Here is a 15345-nt window from a genome sequence, read left to right as displayed (position 1 = left end):
AATCATAATTAACCCAATTCAATAACAATGATCAAAGAGAAAAAAAAAAGAATTTCTAGAGTAGTTGTAACAATTTAAGGAGAGAAAATAAAATCAAATTCACCCATTATTGAACAAAGAAAGAGAATTTTTACCTTGAAAATAGAATCCAAGGTGATGAATAGAGAAGTAAGAATTTATTAATTCTCTGCGTACATTAGATTATAAATCATAAATTTTATATATATATATATATGTAACAATAAAAAAAATATAATAAAAATACATGTTGAGAGTATTTGGTATAAAAAGAGGTGACAAATAGGTTTTAAGAGTAAAGTTTAGCAGAAGAAATGATTAGAGTATATATATTTGAAGAGTTCTATTAGGTGTAGAATGAGATAAGAGTTATTATTGAATTGGATTGTTTAAATTACGGATATATATTTAATTTCAAAAATAATATATATATATATATATAAAATAGATAAACAGATCATCCAATAAAATATATATTTTTAATAAACATATTAAATTATTATTAATTAATTAATATAAATAAATAAATAAATAGATAAAATATTAGATTTCCACACAATTATTCATCATATTTTCCAAAGTTTGGAGTGTTTGATCGTAGCAGATATAGCCCGTGTGTCCTGAGGTGGAACTCCAAAGGCAGGAGATCAGCTTCACAGCCGAATTAATATCTATGCTCATGTCTTTGTTAGAATGAATTTGGATTAATTCAGGGAGGAAGAAGCCTGAAAATGTTAGTTCGGAAATTATTATCATCCGGACGTAAGTCCTTTTTTGGAGTAAAAGATTTTACAAGAATTTAATTCATTTAATTTTTTTTTATCAAATTTTACGTTTAAAATGAAAGAATTCCAATCTTTTCTAATTTAAAAAAAATTATTTAAAAAATATATAAATCAATCATGAGTATGTGAGAATTCAATTAAATTTTTTCTTATAAATAATTTAGTTTGAATTATGATTCATATAAGAAGTAATTTATGATTCATATAAGAAGTAATTAAGAATAATTTAAAATAATTTCCCATTCAGGAACTTTGTTTCTAACAGTAACAGGATTAACAGACAGTTTTTCCTCTGTTTTCTTTAGAAGATCTTTTAGAACCGCAATGAACTCTGGTTGATTATCTTCTAACTCCTGTTGTTTAGGTTTTGAAATTTGAGAAGGTTTTGAAACTGGATCTGATTTTTTGAAAGTTTTTGGAGTTTTAGAAAACGGATATGAAATGTTATGCTGTTTAGCATATATCTCAAACCAATTAAAGAAAAGAATATGAACTTTGTATTGGTATATAAAGTCATAATATTCCTTTTGAATTTCTTTCCTTTGATCATTGAAATTTTTGAAAAACCACATTTACTTTTTATGATTTTTAGGAGAATAAAAATCATCATGCAAATATTATTTGTCTACTTCAAATTCTTTTTCAAGCACATTAAGTTCATAGTTTACATTTTGGAATGGTCAAAAGGTAGGAGAAGTAAGTTTTGACTCTATTTGGGTTTCAACTCAATGCACTCGTTTTGTAAATTTGTATAAACTGGATGTGGAACATTTGTAGAGCAATCTACATTTTGTAAAGTGGATCTAGATATTTCTGAAATAGAAAACCTAGAAGAGTAAGTCTGAGGTAGAATACCTAGGCCGAATATTTTGTATTCCAATTGGTTTTGTAACAGGCAAACTAATGAAGGTATATAAGACACTCTTCCTATGTCAATAGTAATCGATGTTGAGGAATCATCCGGAAACCTAAGGCTTCATAAAGCTAAGGCTGACTCTTCCATCGTCATACTGGGTTATTTGCCTCAATTAAACGTTTGGCTTAACTATTTTTAAAGATTCTGGTTCTACTGCACCTTCTAAGATCCATTTTTCTGGCAGGGTTATGTCCTTCCACTGGATAGATCTAGGGATTATAGTGTTGGATTTTGTAAGATCAGTTTGTAAAAACAAAGTTTCTCCTCTTTTACTTTGAAACTTATGTTTTGTAGCAAAAGCAGAAACAATAGCTTTGTAATGGATTCTGAAAATCAGTGTAAGAGGAATTGATCCTTCGAGCATTTTGTAATTATGGGTTTTAATTTGTAAAATAAGGGATTTTGTAATATTACTATCGCTTAATGAAACAAGAAAATTTGGATAGCAATCAAAAGATAGTGGTCCGCACAAACTAGACTCGATCAACTAAGCAAAGAGTCCGGAAGTTTATGAACCTAGTATCTCTAAGAACCGCTAGGATTGAGGTATTCAATCCTTCTTTATAAGTGGTTTAATTCCAACTTAGACTAAACCTATATGGATGTATTTGTATTGTTTTTCACGGTTTTTTGTAAGGATTTTTGGGACGTAAGAGAAATCGTCTCAAAAGGTTTTGTAATCAAGATCTCTTTCTTCGCTTTGATCGTGAAATCAATTTTGAAAAAATTGAGTTTTGTAGTCTAATAGATCTGATCCTTTTGTACTTTTAGAATTTCCCAATTATCTATACATTTTTTAAAATTTTCGATTATTATTTCTTCACTATTAACTATCTTTCTCGACTCAGAGGATGAGGTAGAAGAGTTTGAAGAAGAAACTGTCCTACAGAAAATTGGATTCATACTTAAAGAATTTTTCTAGGTTGATCTTTTGAGTTAAGTGAGGTAATCGCCAAAGGAATCACTGCCCTAAACACGCCCTCTCGGCTACAAAGACGGGACTTACAACCTGAACTGTTACACCTCTAAAGAAGCTGTTTTATCACCTTAAGATCATCTTACCAACCTCTAAAAAATGTTTAAATGTGAATCCGAACCTTAAATAGAACCTTTTAAATAGAATCTTCCCCCCCCCCAGGCTCTGATACCAAGGACACACCGGGATCGAAAGGGGGATGAGCTAACAGGGAAGAAGCAACAATCTAGATCTTGAACAATATATAAACAATTAAAGAAATAAACAAAATGCACAAGAAAGGAAAATCATCAGAAATGAAAATTAAATTTGCAAAATAAAGATTAAATATATATATATATATATATATATAAATATGTTAAGAATATATATACTTAACAAAAATAAAATTAAACTTGAAATTTAAATATGAATATACATGTATATATTCAATAGCCGGCAGAGCCAGTCTGTTATGAATATATATACGTATATTTATGCAGACCAGGCGGTTGAACCGACCATATGCATGCAAAATAAATATAAAATTTTGTAAAAGAAATTGAAGAAAACTTACTTCAAAATCTTATAAATTTTGTAAGATTTGTACAAAGGTTTTGGAGATGTAATTCCGGGTAGGACTTATAAAGGTTGCTCAACACATGAGATTCCTAAGGTCTACTACAAGGAAGTTACAGGGTTTGTAGGTTTATAGGTGAGGTAGAGGTAGAGGTGATGGGAAGTGAATCAACCTTCTTGCTCCTTTCTTCACCTCGGGGTGAAACTCCTTCAAAACCTTCTTCGGATTCTCTTAGCTTTAGAAGCTTGAAAGGGAGAAGCTTGGGCTCAAGAAGCTTGAAGAATGGTTTGAACTGGCTTGAAATTGCCTTGGATGGGTGCCTCCTTATATAGAAGTGTCCAGGGGCAGTTTTGTAATTTTGTAGGTTTTGAACAGTGTCTGCCATTTGATGCTTTCACGTGTGAACAGTGCTTCTTGTCTCCTTCACATGTGAATAGTAAAAAGTGAACAGTACAAGATATGACAGGTGAACAGTGTCCTGTCTGGTTTTGAAATAAAGGAAGAGGAAAAAGAGAATATTACAAAAGTAAAAATGATTACAAAAATTAAAATAGAAGGAAAATGAAGAGAAAATGGATAATTTTGCCGCCATAAGTTTCTTTTTCCGGTCTTTTCTTTTTTTTTCTTCTTTTTTTTTTTATAACAGATTTTGTATTTGTGAAGAGGTACCACAACCTTCTTCATCATCATCTCCCAAGTCTATGATGGGTTCTGAATCAGAATTGGCTGCAGAAGAATTGGTTTTTTTTTGCAATAATTGTTTCATTATTGCAAAATATTCTTCATCATTTTTAGCTCCTGCTAATCTTGCCATGGCATGTGATCTTTGGGCCAAAAATAATTGATTTGAAAAGTTTTGTATAGGAGTTGGTGGAAAAAGGTTTTTTCCCTTAAGCCAGGTTATTACTTCTTGGTTTGTAATTGTTTCCGGGATATTAAATGAATCCCACCATTTTATCTTGAACCTTCTGATGATTGTATTCAATCCATCTTGGGGTCGAAATTCAAAAAACCAGATAAGAACCCAAGGTAAAAAGAATTTTGAAGAAAACAAGAGAAGAGGAGGAAACCTTTTCTCTTTGGGTGAGGGTTTGTAATGGGTTTTGAAAAGGTTTAAACTCTCTGATATTTCTGGTGTAAGAATTTCAGGTAGTGCACCAAAATACTTCCACCACTGAGCAAACCATGAAGGGGTTTTGGAAGGATCAAATGTTTTTTGGAAATAGAACAGCCATGAATGACTATTCTTGTGATTTTGTATGAGAAAGGTATTGTACCATGCCTGTTGGTAATCCCAGTAATTGAAATGTTGGCAATGGTCAATCTTGTTTTGAAATGATAATGGGAAGATTTTTGGTTTTGTAAGTTCTTGCCCCCAATCAGAAGGATTAAGGACGTTTTGGATGTGGCAGGTTGAATAAGCCGGATCAGCATGGTTTTCTTTTAAGTAAAAATGTTTGAATTTTGCTGAGCCAGTGAATTCAAGGATTGCCTGGTAGTAGGATTGGGTCTTGGTAAGATCCCATGGTTTGTAATGCCATCCTTTTGGAAAAGCTTTTGAAATTGCTATAGAGGCGTCTTGGTGTAAAAATTCATCCTCTATAATCAAAACATTTTGAAAATGTGTTTTTGTAATCCATTGTGAAGACTTCTTTTTTAATTTTGTCTGGGACAAAATTATTTGAGAAGAATTTGGTTGAGAAAGACTGTTTTGGAATTCGATTTGTAAAATCTCATTTGCTTGAGAAATATTTTGAGAAAGGGTTTTTTGGGAGGAAGATTCTCCTTTCTCAAGGGTTTTGGAAATGGGTTTTGTAGATTTACCTTTCTGGGTAATGTTTTGTAAGGCCTGAAGAACTTCAGGAGATTTGGATAGTGATTCTATCCATTTCTGAATCTGGCTGTCAGTTTCTGGAGCCTGAGACTCAATATATTTTGTATGATCTTCTTCTTCTTCTGCTTCGGCTATGTCTGCCCAAGTTTGTATAGGCTTTGCAGAAGAGATGGCTGGTTTTGTAGGGTTTGGTTTTGTAGAGGCTGAGGCTTCAGCCTTGGTATTTTTCTTTCTGGGCATTGGCCTGTTTTGAAGAAATTCTCTGGTTAGAAAGTCTGGGATGGAATTTGTATCTCCTTTTATAAATTCAATTTCAAAATAAAAAATACTTAAAATTGCTTGCCATCGTGCAAAAATCTATTTTGATGCAAGATTTTGAACATCTTTTTGCAAAACTTCTTTGGCTGATTTGCAATCAATTCTAAGCAAAAATTTTTTATTTAATAAATCACTTTGAAATTTTTGTATGCACATGACAATTGCAAGAATCTCTTTTTTGATGGTAGAGTATTTCTTTTGACAATCATTCCAATGTGCAGAATGGAATTGAACTATTTGTTCTTTTCCATTTTGAATCTGTTTTAAAATTCCACCATAACCTAACTCTGAGGCATCTGTCTCGACTACCTTAGGGGCTAATGGATCTGCTAAATGCAGACAAGGAATGGTTTGGACCTGTTGTTTAATGTGACGGATCACTTCAGTGTGATGATCTGTCCATGGAACAGGGTTTTTCTTTAACCTATCATGCAAGGGTTTTGCTAGACGGTTAATATTTGGACAAAAATCTAAGACATAATTCAAGCTACCTAAGAATCTCTATAGCTAGGTTTTATCCAAGATTTTATCAGGAAATTTGTTTGAAAATTCTAGACTCCTCTCTATTAAAGTAATGGTTCCCTTTGGACAATATGAGTGGGCCAGTCATGCCTTTTGGCCTAAAAATGCCCTATCAAATTTGAGAGAATTATGAATAAAATCTTTAATCCATATTCAAAATTTTGCATAGTCTATATAGGCGATGTTCTTGTGTTCTGAGTCAATTGAACAACACTTCAAACATTTAAGAACATTCTTCTCTATTACAAACGAAATGGCCTTGCCATTTTAAAATCAAAGATTTCTCTCTTCCAAACCAGATATATATATATATATATATATATATATATATATATATATATATTAGATATAAAAAAACCCGAGTGTTGATATAAAAATATATAGACAGAGTTATTGTCTATCAGTGATTATAATTAATCCAATTCAATAATAATGGTCAAAGAGAAAAAAAAAAGAATTTCTAGAGTAATTGTAACAATTTAAGGAGAAAATAAAATCAAATTTATCCATTATTGAACAAAAAAAGAGAATTTTTTACATTGAAAATAGAATCTAAGGTAATGAATAGAGAAGTAAGAATTTATGAATTCTCTGTGCACATCAGATTATAAATCGTAAATTTATATATATATATAATATAATAAAAATACATGTTGATAGTATTTGGTATAAAAGGAGGTGACAAATAGGTTTTGAGAGCAAAGTTTAGCAGAAGAGATGATTAGAGTATATATATTTGAAGAGTTCTATTAGGTGTAGAATGGGATAAGAGTTATTATTGAATTGGGTTGTTTAAATTACAGATATATATTTAATTTCAAAAATAATATATATATATATATATATATATAAATAGATAAACAGATCATCTAATAAAATATATTTTTTTAATAAATATATTAAATTATTATTAATTAATTAATATAAATAAATAAATAAATAGATAAAATATTAAATTTCCACACAATTATTCATCATATTATCCAAAGTTTGGAGTGTTTGATCGTAGCAGATATGGCCCGTGTCCTGAGGTGGAACTCCAAAGGCGGAGATCGACTTCACGGTGAATTAATTGATACGGTGTGTCGCAAGTGCACGGGTCACGATAGTATAGTTTTAAAATGATATCGATCCACGAATTGTGCTTAAATTTGAATTAAATTTATAAGCAATTTAGAATTAAAAAAATTAAAATATATTAAAAATAAAATCTAAAAATTAAAATTAAGACAAAAATTAAAGATGTAAAATGAAATTTGGAATTAAAATTGGTATTTAAGGAATTAATGCTAAATCAAACAATTAACTAAAATTAATTAGACTAGATTACCAAAAATTAATTTGAAATTTCTATTTATGAAATTAAGAAGAATTAAATCTAAATTCAATAAAAATAAAAATAAAGTGATTATAGAAATTGGATTTAAATTGGATTTAAATTTAAATTGCTATTTATGAGGTTTGGAGGATTTAAATCTAATTTCAATGAAAAATAAATTGATTCTAGAGATTGGATTTTCAATATTGTTTGCATGTGATTTTTCCTAATTTAGCCAAACACATGAGAATTGCAATTTTGAGAAATCAATTCTTAAATTTTTGAAACCTTTTTCAAGCATCTCAAAATTGGTTTTCATTAAATCAAACCCTGTTTTCACGGTATTTCAAATCTAACAAAAACCCAATTAATGCTCTAATTGATTTTTGGAAAGTTCCCCTTAATCTTCTTAGCTTATTTCTAACACCAAGAAAATAAAGTTTATTGCAAGATTATCTATCCCCAATATTCACTTTTCAGTCCATCTATTAAGGATTAAAACTTAACTCAATGAGGCCCATTAATCAAGCATGGAAATAAGCACACAAGCAATAAATCAAAATATAACAATCTTCATTTAAATGGCTAAATCAGTTCAAAACCACAAAACAAATCAATATTTACAAACCCATCTCTAGAATCTCAATAAACTACTCACAAATCATTGTTTAAAGATAAACCCAAATGAAGAAATGAAGAAATAATGGAAATGTAAGCTTAAAGGGTAGAAAAACCCAGTGATTTGCGGCGGGATCTCTGTGAGAAAAGTGCGAAACGTGATCCTTCTTCTTCTTTGGAAGATCTGAGAAGATGCTCCTCCCTTTCCCTCTTTCTATCTTCCTAAAAATGCCTCCCTTGCTCTCTATGGAAAGAAAGTGATAAAGGGCACTTTATATAGGCAAGGGATTGTTCTAGAATGGGTAAAAGGGGAAGGATCGGAGAAAGTGAGGTAAAAGGTGGATAGCGGAAATGCCACGTCAAAAATTTTCGATAAAAGCGACATAAGTAAGTCGGTTGTGTCGCGGGTTGTGTCGCTCTCGGCGTGAATATCGGCGATCGACACAACTGCGACATGAGCTAATTCGGTTGTCTTTGCGAGTTGTGTCGCTCTCGGCCATTTTTTTTTTTTCAACTTCAAAATTTTTGCAATTCGATTTTAATCTCCTCCAAATGGCTACTCTGATCAAAATACATCAAATTTCTCAGATTTAACCTACAAAACAAATAAATTCCAAAAATTAAACTAAGAAATGTGAAAATTGCAAAATTGACTAAATATATACTAATATCTAAAATAATAGCTATGAATAAGGGTAAATTATGTGCAAAAATTACTCCTAAATGATGATCTAAAATGCATGCATCAAATTCCCCCATACTCAAACTCTTGCTTGTCCTCAAGCAAAATTTCATTAAAACTCATTTGGAAGGGAATAGAATCAGTCTTTGAAAACACAAAATTCACTAATCCAAACTACCAACTTACCTCTAGCCACCAACATTCCAAATTCCCACGCAAAAGCACAAAGAATGAAGCAAGCACTCTCAACTATTACGAATAGCTAAGAATTTACCAATCAACCCAAGCAACAAATACCAACCAGCTACAAGAGTCAATTGTGCCAAAACAAACCTAAATGAAATAGATAGCCAATGCGTCTCAAATAGATGGTGAGTAATGTATGAAAGATTATATTGCCAAACCCATATGCAAGCATAAAAGATCTAACTCCACTAATGTAACAAGCATTTTTCAAAGAATCATTAGGTATTTTTAAGGGTTGTAATGGGGTCAAATAGGGTAAAATTATGGTTAACAAAGGAAGGGAATAAGGTAAACAAAATATGAGAATAATATTAATCATGAAACTCAAAGTGCATCCAAATTTTTCTCTTTTTTTTTTTTTTTCAAATATTTTTATTTTTTATTTTTATAATACTAATTTTTTTATCAAGAGGAAAGAAATTCACAATGAATCTTAAGTGCTAACACAATAAAGGGACTACTTTTATAATATATTTTTATTTTGTATGTGTCCCTATTTCATATCACACCCAAAATTACGTTTGGGATATTTTGGTGACCCTGTTTTTTTTTTTTTTTTTAATCAGCTTTTCACAATTACTCTAGCACTTTTCAAGATGTTTCAATCCTCCAAGTTTTTTTTTTATATAATTTTTTTTATGCACTTAATTGCTAAAATATTATTCTCATAAATAGGTGGTAGTGTTTAGGTTTTATGGCTAGGTAAATGATTTGGGTTCCAAAGAAATTAGGGAATTAAGGTTCAAGGGGGTTTGCAAGGGTTAAAATGAAATTAAGGTTGGTTAAGGCTAAATATGAGGTTTAAAAATATGAAGGAATGCCTAAATTATATTCTTATCGAATGCAAGTTAAAAATTTAGCTTTGAAAGATCTAAGATGCTTGTTCTAGGAATGGTGAGACGACAATAACCATTTTCTTCCTTGAAGGCTTATTCAGACACTCAAAACTCAAAATAACTAATCAGAATCTGCATACCTAGATAGATATATTAATTTTCAGCTATTAAGTAAGAGAAAGAATAATGCTTAAGACTTTGTACCCAACTGGAACTTTCATTCCACTAACAATCTAAATGAAAGTTGGATTGATTGAATAAGTGGCTTATGGAATCCAAAGGCTAGTTTAAAAATTCAAAAATTTTAAATGAATGAATGAAATGCATGAGTGTAAATGTATAGTCAACCTATATGCAACTAAGTATGCATAACTAAGTATATGAAGCTATATACGTGTATGTATGTTAATATGTACAAGTATGAAGTAATGAGTGTGTCGCTATATGCAAATGAAAAGAAAAATAATTTTTGCAAGGAAAAATAATTTTTGCAAAAATTTACCCTCTCCCCATACTCGGAATGAACATTGTCCTCAATGTTAAAAATGTGCAAGGAATGGGATAATTTGGCTATATGTGCATAGAGAAATTATTACCTGTTGCATAAGCGATAGCACAACTTGTGTTGAAAGTGACACAATTGAGATAAGAAGTGTTACCTCATTGAAGTGCAGCCAATTTAATTAGGTAAAATTTGGACAATTCTTTGCACTCATTGCAAAAGAAAGCGTGCAATGGAATCCATTAAATCAATTAAACTCAAAAAGTTGAAATAGAGAGTTAAGCTCAAAAATATAGCCATCTAGTGTAAATTCGAAATAGCAAATCAAAGCAAGTGAGCAATTGTACTAAAGATATAAAAGAAAAATGTATTTTATGAGGAACTAAAAAAAAACTGAATAAGTAAATGGTTCAAGTAAAATAAAAACAACACAAGCGAATATTAACTAAACAAGTTAAAAACACTAATGAATTAAGCAACTAAATTTTTTTTTTTTTTTATGGGTAGTGGGCTTTTTTTATATATGAAAGAAATAAAGAATCAATGAAAAATTATGAGTTATGCCCAAAAATGCTAAGTTTAGGTCTTTAGCTTGACCATACTAACTCAAAATGTTATGGAGAATGAGAAAGATAGCAAGTTGCTATCTTCTCAATTGGCTCACCAGCTGAATAATGCCTCAACCTTTGTCCATTTACCTTGAAATTACAGATTTTTCACCAAAAATTTCCACAGCACCATGAGGTAAAACTTTCATAATTTTAAATGGACCGGACCACCTTGATTTTAATTTTCCTGGAAAAAATTTCAACCTTGAATTGAATAAGAGAACCAAATCTCCTTCTTTAAAGTCCTTTTTCTTGATATGCTTGTCATGCCATTTTTTTGTTCTTTCTTTATAGATCCTAGCATTTTCATAAGCATCAAGTCTCAATTCTTCTAATTCATCATGTTGCAAAAGTCTTACGTGTCCAGACTTGTAAATCAAAATTGATTGCTCTTATGGCCCAATAAGCTTTGTGTTCTAATTCTACGGGCAAATGGCATGATTTCCCAAAAACAAACCTATAAGGTGTAGTTCCTATGGGGGTTTTAAATGCTGTTCTATATGCCCAAAGAGTGTCATCTAATTTAAGGGACCAATCTTTTGGACTTATTGTGATTTTCTCCAAGATTTGCTTGATTTCTCTATTTGTGATTTCTACTTGGCCATTTGTTTGAGGTGATATGGTGTGGCAATCCTATGTTTTACCCCATATTTTCTCATCAATTTTCAAATTGGTGGTTGCAAAAATAGCTACCACCATCACTGATTATGTACGTGGGGCACCAAACACAGTCAAAACAAATTTTTCAGAAATTTTACCACAACTTTTGCATCATTGGTAGGTGTAGCAATAGCTTCTACCCATTTAGATACATAGTCCACCCCTACCAAGATATATTTATTCCCATAAGAAGATGGAAATGACTCTATGAAATCAATTTCCCATACATCAAACAATTCAACTTCTAATATGGATTGTTGGGGCATCTCATCTCTTTTGGAAATGTTGCCTACCCTTTGGCACCTATCACACTTGCTTACAAAGTCTCTCACATGTTTAAACATATTAGGCCAATAGAAACCTGATGTCAAGACCTTTTCAACAGTTTTTGAAACACTAAAATGACCACCATATTCAGAGGAATGACAATGGTAAATAACATCATTTATTTCTTCCTCTGGTATACATCTCTAATTATTCCATCATTACATCTTCTAAACAAAGAGGTTCTTCCCAAGAATAAAATTTAACATCATGCAAGAATCTTTTCTTTTCTTTGCCAAGACAAATCGGTGGCAAGACACCACAAGACAAGAAATTCACAATATCAGCAAACCATGGAAGTGCAGAATTCAACACATACAACTGCTCATTCATGAAAAATTCATCAATTGGCACAATTTCATCATCTTTATTTTCAGTTTTCATCCTAGAAAGGTGATCAGCCACCACATTCTCAACACCCTTTTTATCTCTTATTTCCAAATCAAATTCTTGAAGTAATAAAATCCATCTAATCAACCTAGATTTAGCTTCTTTCTTGCTCATTAAATACTTTATTCTTTGCATGATCGGTGAAAACAATTACCTTTGAGTTGACCAAATAAGAACGAAATTTATTGAGTGCAAATACTACCGCAAGGAACTCCTTTTCAGTTGTGGCATAATTAACTTGGGCTTCATCAAGGGTTCGGCTTGCATAGTAAATGGCATAAGGTTTTCTATCTTTTATTTGGCCAGGGCGGCTCAACGATAAACTCACTTGCATCACACATGATTTCAAATGGCAAAGTCAATGCGGGGTTGCATGATAGGAAATTATTGTTAAGGCAAATCTTTAACCTGCAAAAGAAACCATACAATCTTGATTAAAATCAAATTTAACATCATGATTCAAAAGATTTGTTAAGGGTTTAGCAAGTTTAGAAAAATCTTGAATAAATCGTAGTAAAACCAGGCATGTCCAAGAAACTCCGCACTCCTTTGTGATGGTTGGAGGGCATTTTTCAATAATTTCTATTTTAGCTCTATCCACTTCAATTCCCTATTGGAGATCAAATGCCTAAAGCGATCCCCTCTTGGACCATAAAGTGGCATTTCTCCCAATTCAACACAGATCATTATCGACATCTCTGCAAAATTTTAGACAAATTAGTCAAGCATGAATCAAAATTAGTGCCATATCTTTGAAAAGTCATCCATGAAGACCTCCATAATTTCTTCAATAAAATCAGAAAAAATGGCCATCATGCACCTTTGAAATGTGCGGCGCATTACACAATCGAATGGCATCCTTCGATAGGCAAAGGTGCCATAGGGACAAGTAAAGGTAGTTTTCTCTTGGTCATTAGGATGTATTGGAATTTGAAAGAAACCAGAATATCCATCTAAGTAACAAAGAATGAATGCTTGGCTAATCTCTCTAACATTTGATCCATAAAAGGAAGGGAAAATGGTCTTTTCTTGTGGCATTGTTCAACTTCCTATAGTCTATGCACATTCTCCAACTGTACTTGATTCTAGTGGGTATCAATTCATTATTTTCATTTTTAACATTGTCACCCCACCTTTCTTTGGTACAACATGCACAGGACTAACCCACTCCTTTCGAAATGGGGTAAATAATTCCAGTGACTAGTAATTTTAGGATTTCCTTTTTCACAACATCCTTCATTGTAGGATTCAATCTTCTTTGGTGTTCAATAGAAGGTTTACTATTTGGCTCAAGGAAAATCCTATGCATACAATGTTGGACTAATTCCTTTATATCATCAATTGCATAACCCAAAACTCTTCTATATTCTCTCAAAACTCTCAACAATTTGTCAATCTCAATATCAGTCAAACATGCATTAATTATAACGAGGATATGTTTCATTGGGTCCAAGAAAAGCATACGAGGTTGGAAGGAAGAGGTTTAAGATCTACCTTTGGGGCATCCTCTACCTTTAATGATGGTGGTTTGATCTCCAAATTTTGCACTCCTTCAAGTTGAAAAATTGTGGCTTGAGGATGTGGTGGAGAGCTTTCCAAGTATTGCATAAAAATAGCCATGTTGTGATTATCATCATCAATGCTCCCACCATGGACTAAGCAATTTTCAAGTGGGTCTTGTGGATAGCTTTTTCTGAAATGCTCTTGAACAATCTCTTCAATAATGTCTACCCGCAAACAAGACTCAACTTCTTCATGTTTCCTTTTCATGGCTGGATTGATGTTGAATATCATTTGATCATCTCCCACTCTAAGTGTCAATTGCTCACCCTTTACATCAATTAATGCACAATTTGTTGCCAAAAGGGTCTTCCCAATAAGATAGGAACTTTTGTGTCTTCTTCCATATCCAAAATGACAAAGTCCACGGAATGTAGAATTTCCCAACCTTGATAGGCACATTTTCAAGAATGCCTTAGGATACTTAATTGAGCAGTCGACCAATGAAAGATACATGTTTGTGGGCTTCAACTCTCCCATATTCAACTTCTCATATATTGAAAGTGGCATTAGGCTGACACTAGCTCCAAGGTCACATAAAGCATTTGCCACACAATTATCACCAATATGACAAGGGATGGAAAACACACCCGGATCTTTGAGTTTGGGAGGTAACTTTTACGAATTATAGCCTTTGCATTGCTCTCCCAAGTTGATGGTGTCATAATCTTCTAGCCTTCTCTTGTTGGAAAGAATCTCCTTCAAAAACTTGGCATAACTTGGCATTTGGGATAGTGCCTCGATGAATGGCACATTGATATACAACTTCTTTAGCACTTGAGAATTTGCCAAATTGTTTGTCTAGTTTATGCTTGATGAATCTTTGAGGGTAGGGAAGGGTGGGATGTAAGGTTCAGGTGGGATGTATGGTTTCTCTCCTTCATCTTGCTCACTTTTGCTTTCTTCTTCTTTTTCATTTTTCTTGTTCTCAACTGAATTTTCTTCTTTTGTGCTCTCTTTTTCTTCTCTCTTGTTTTCACTCTCTTGACCAACTTTTTACCACTTCTCAAGGTTCTGACCTTACATTGTTCATGAGGGTTTTGTGGTTGGCTAGGTAGTTTCCCATAGGAATTGCTTCTGATGAGCTTGCTTGTTGCGCCAATTGAGTCTCAACATGCGGTTGTGGACTTGTAATTGATCCATGGTTTGTCTCATGTGTTGCATTTCTTCCTCCAATTTGTTATTCATCTTGCTTTGTTCAGCAAAAATTTCTCCATCATGCTCTCAAGGTTGGCTTGGTTCATGAGGTGGAAGGGATTGTTGTGCTCTTGCTTGATATCCAGTGGTGGCTGCCTTGTGGGCTGAAATTGAGGCTGAAATTGAGGCCTATTTTGCTGCATAAAGCTTTGGTTATGAGCATAATTTGAGCTTTGGCCTTATTGAGCAAAAGTTGCTTGTGGTCTCCATGTTGAGTTGTTCACATTAGAGTAAGCATTTCCCATAGGTTTTTGTTGATAACCTCCTGCATAAGCAGCTTGTTCTTGCAAATAATCATCACCATAAGAAGAATAATCAACTCCACAACTTTGAGTTCCATCTGTGAAGGCAACTTGTTGCATAGTTGTAGGAGTTGAGGTTGTTGCCTTTGTGCAAAAATCACTAAGAAGCTGAGTCAACTGATCAAATTTTGCATTCATGTAGTTAACTGAGTCAAGTTCATAGATCGACTTTCT

Source organism: Hevea brasiliensis, chromosome 14 (assembly GCF_030052815.1).
Source record: "Hevea brasiliensis isolate MT/VB/25A 57/8 chromosome 14, ASM3005281v1, whole genome shotgun sequence".
Classification (NCBI taxonomy): domain Eukaryota; kingdom Viridiplantae; phylum Streptophyta; class Magnoliopsida; order Malpighiales; family Euphorbiaceae; genus Hevea; species Hevea brasiliensis.
The sequence above is the reverse complement of the archived record's forward strand: the minus strand, read 5'-3'. Positions refer to the sequence as shown.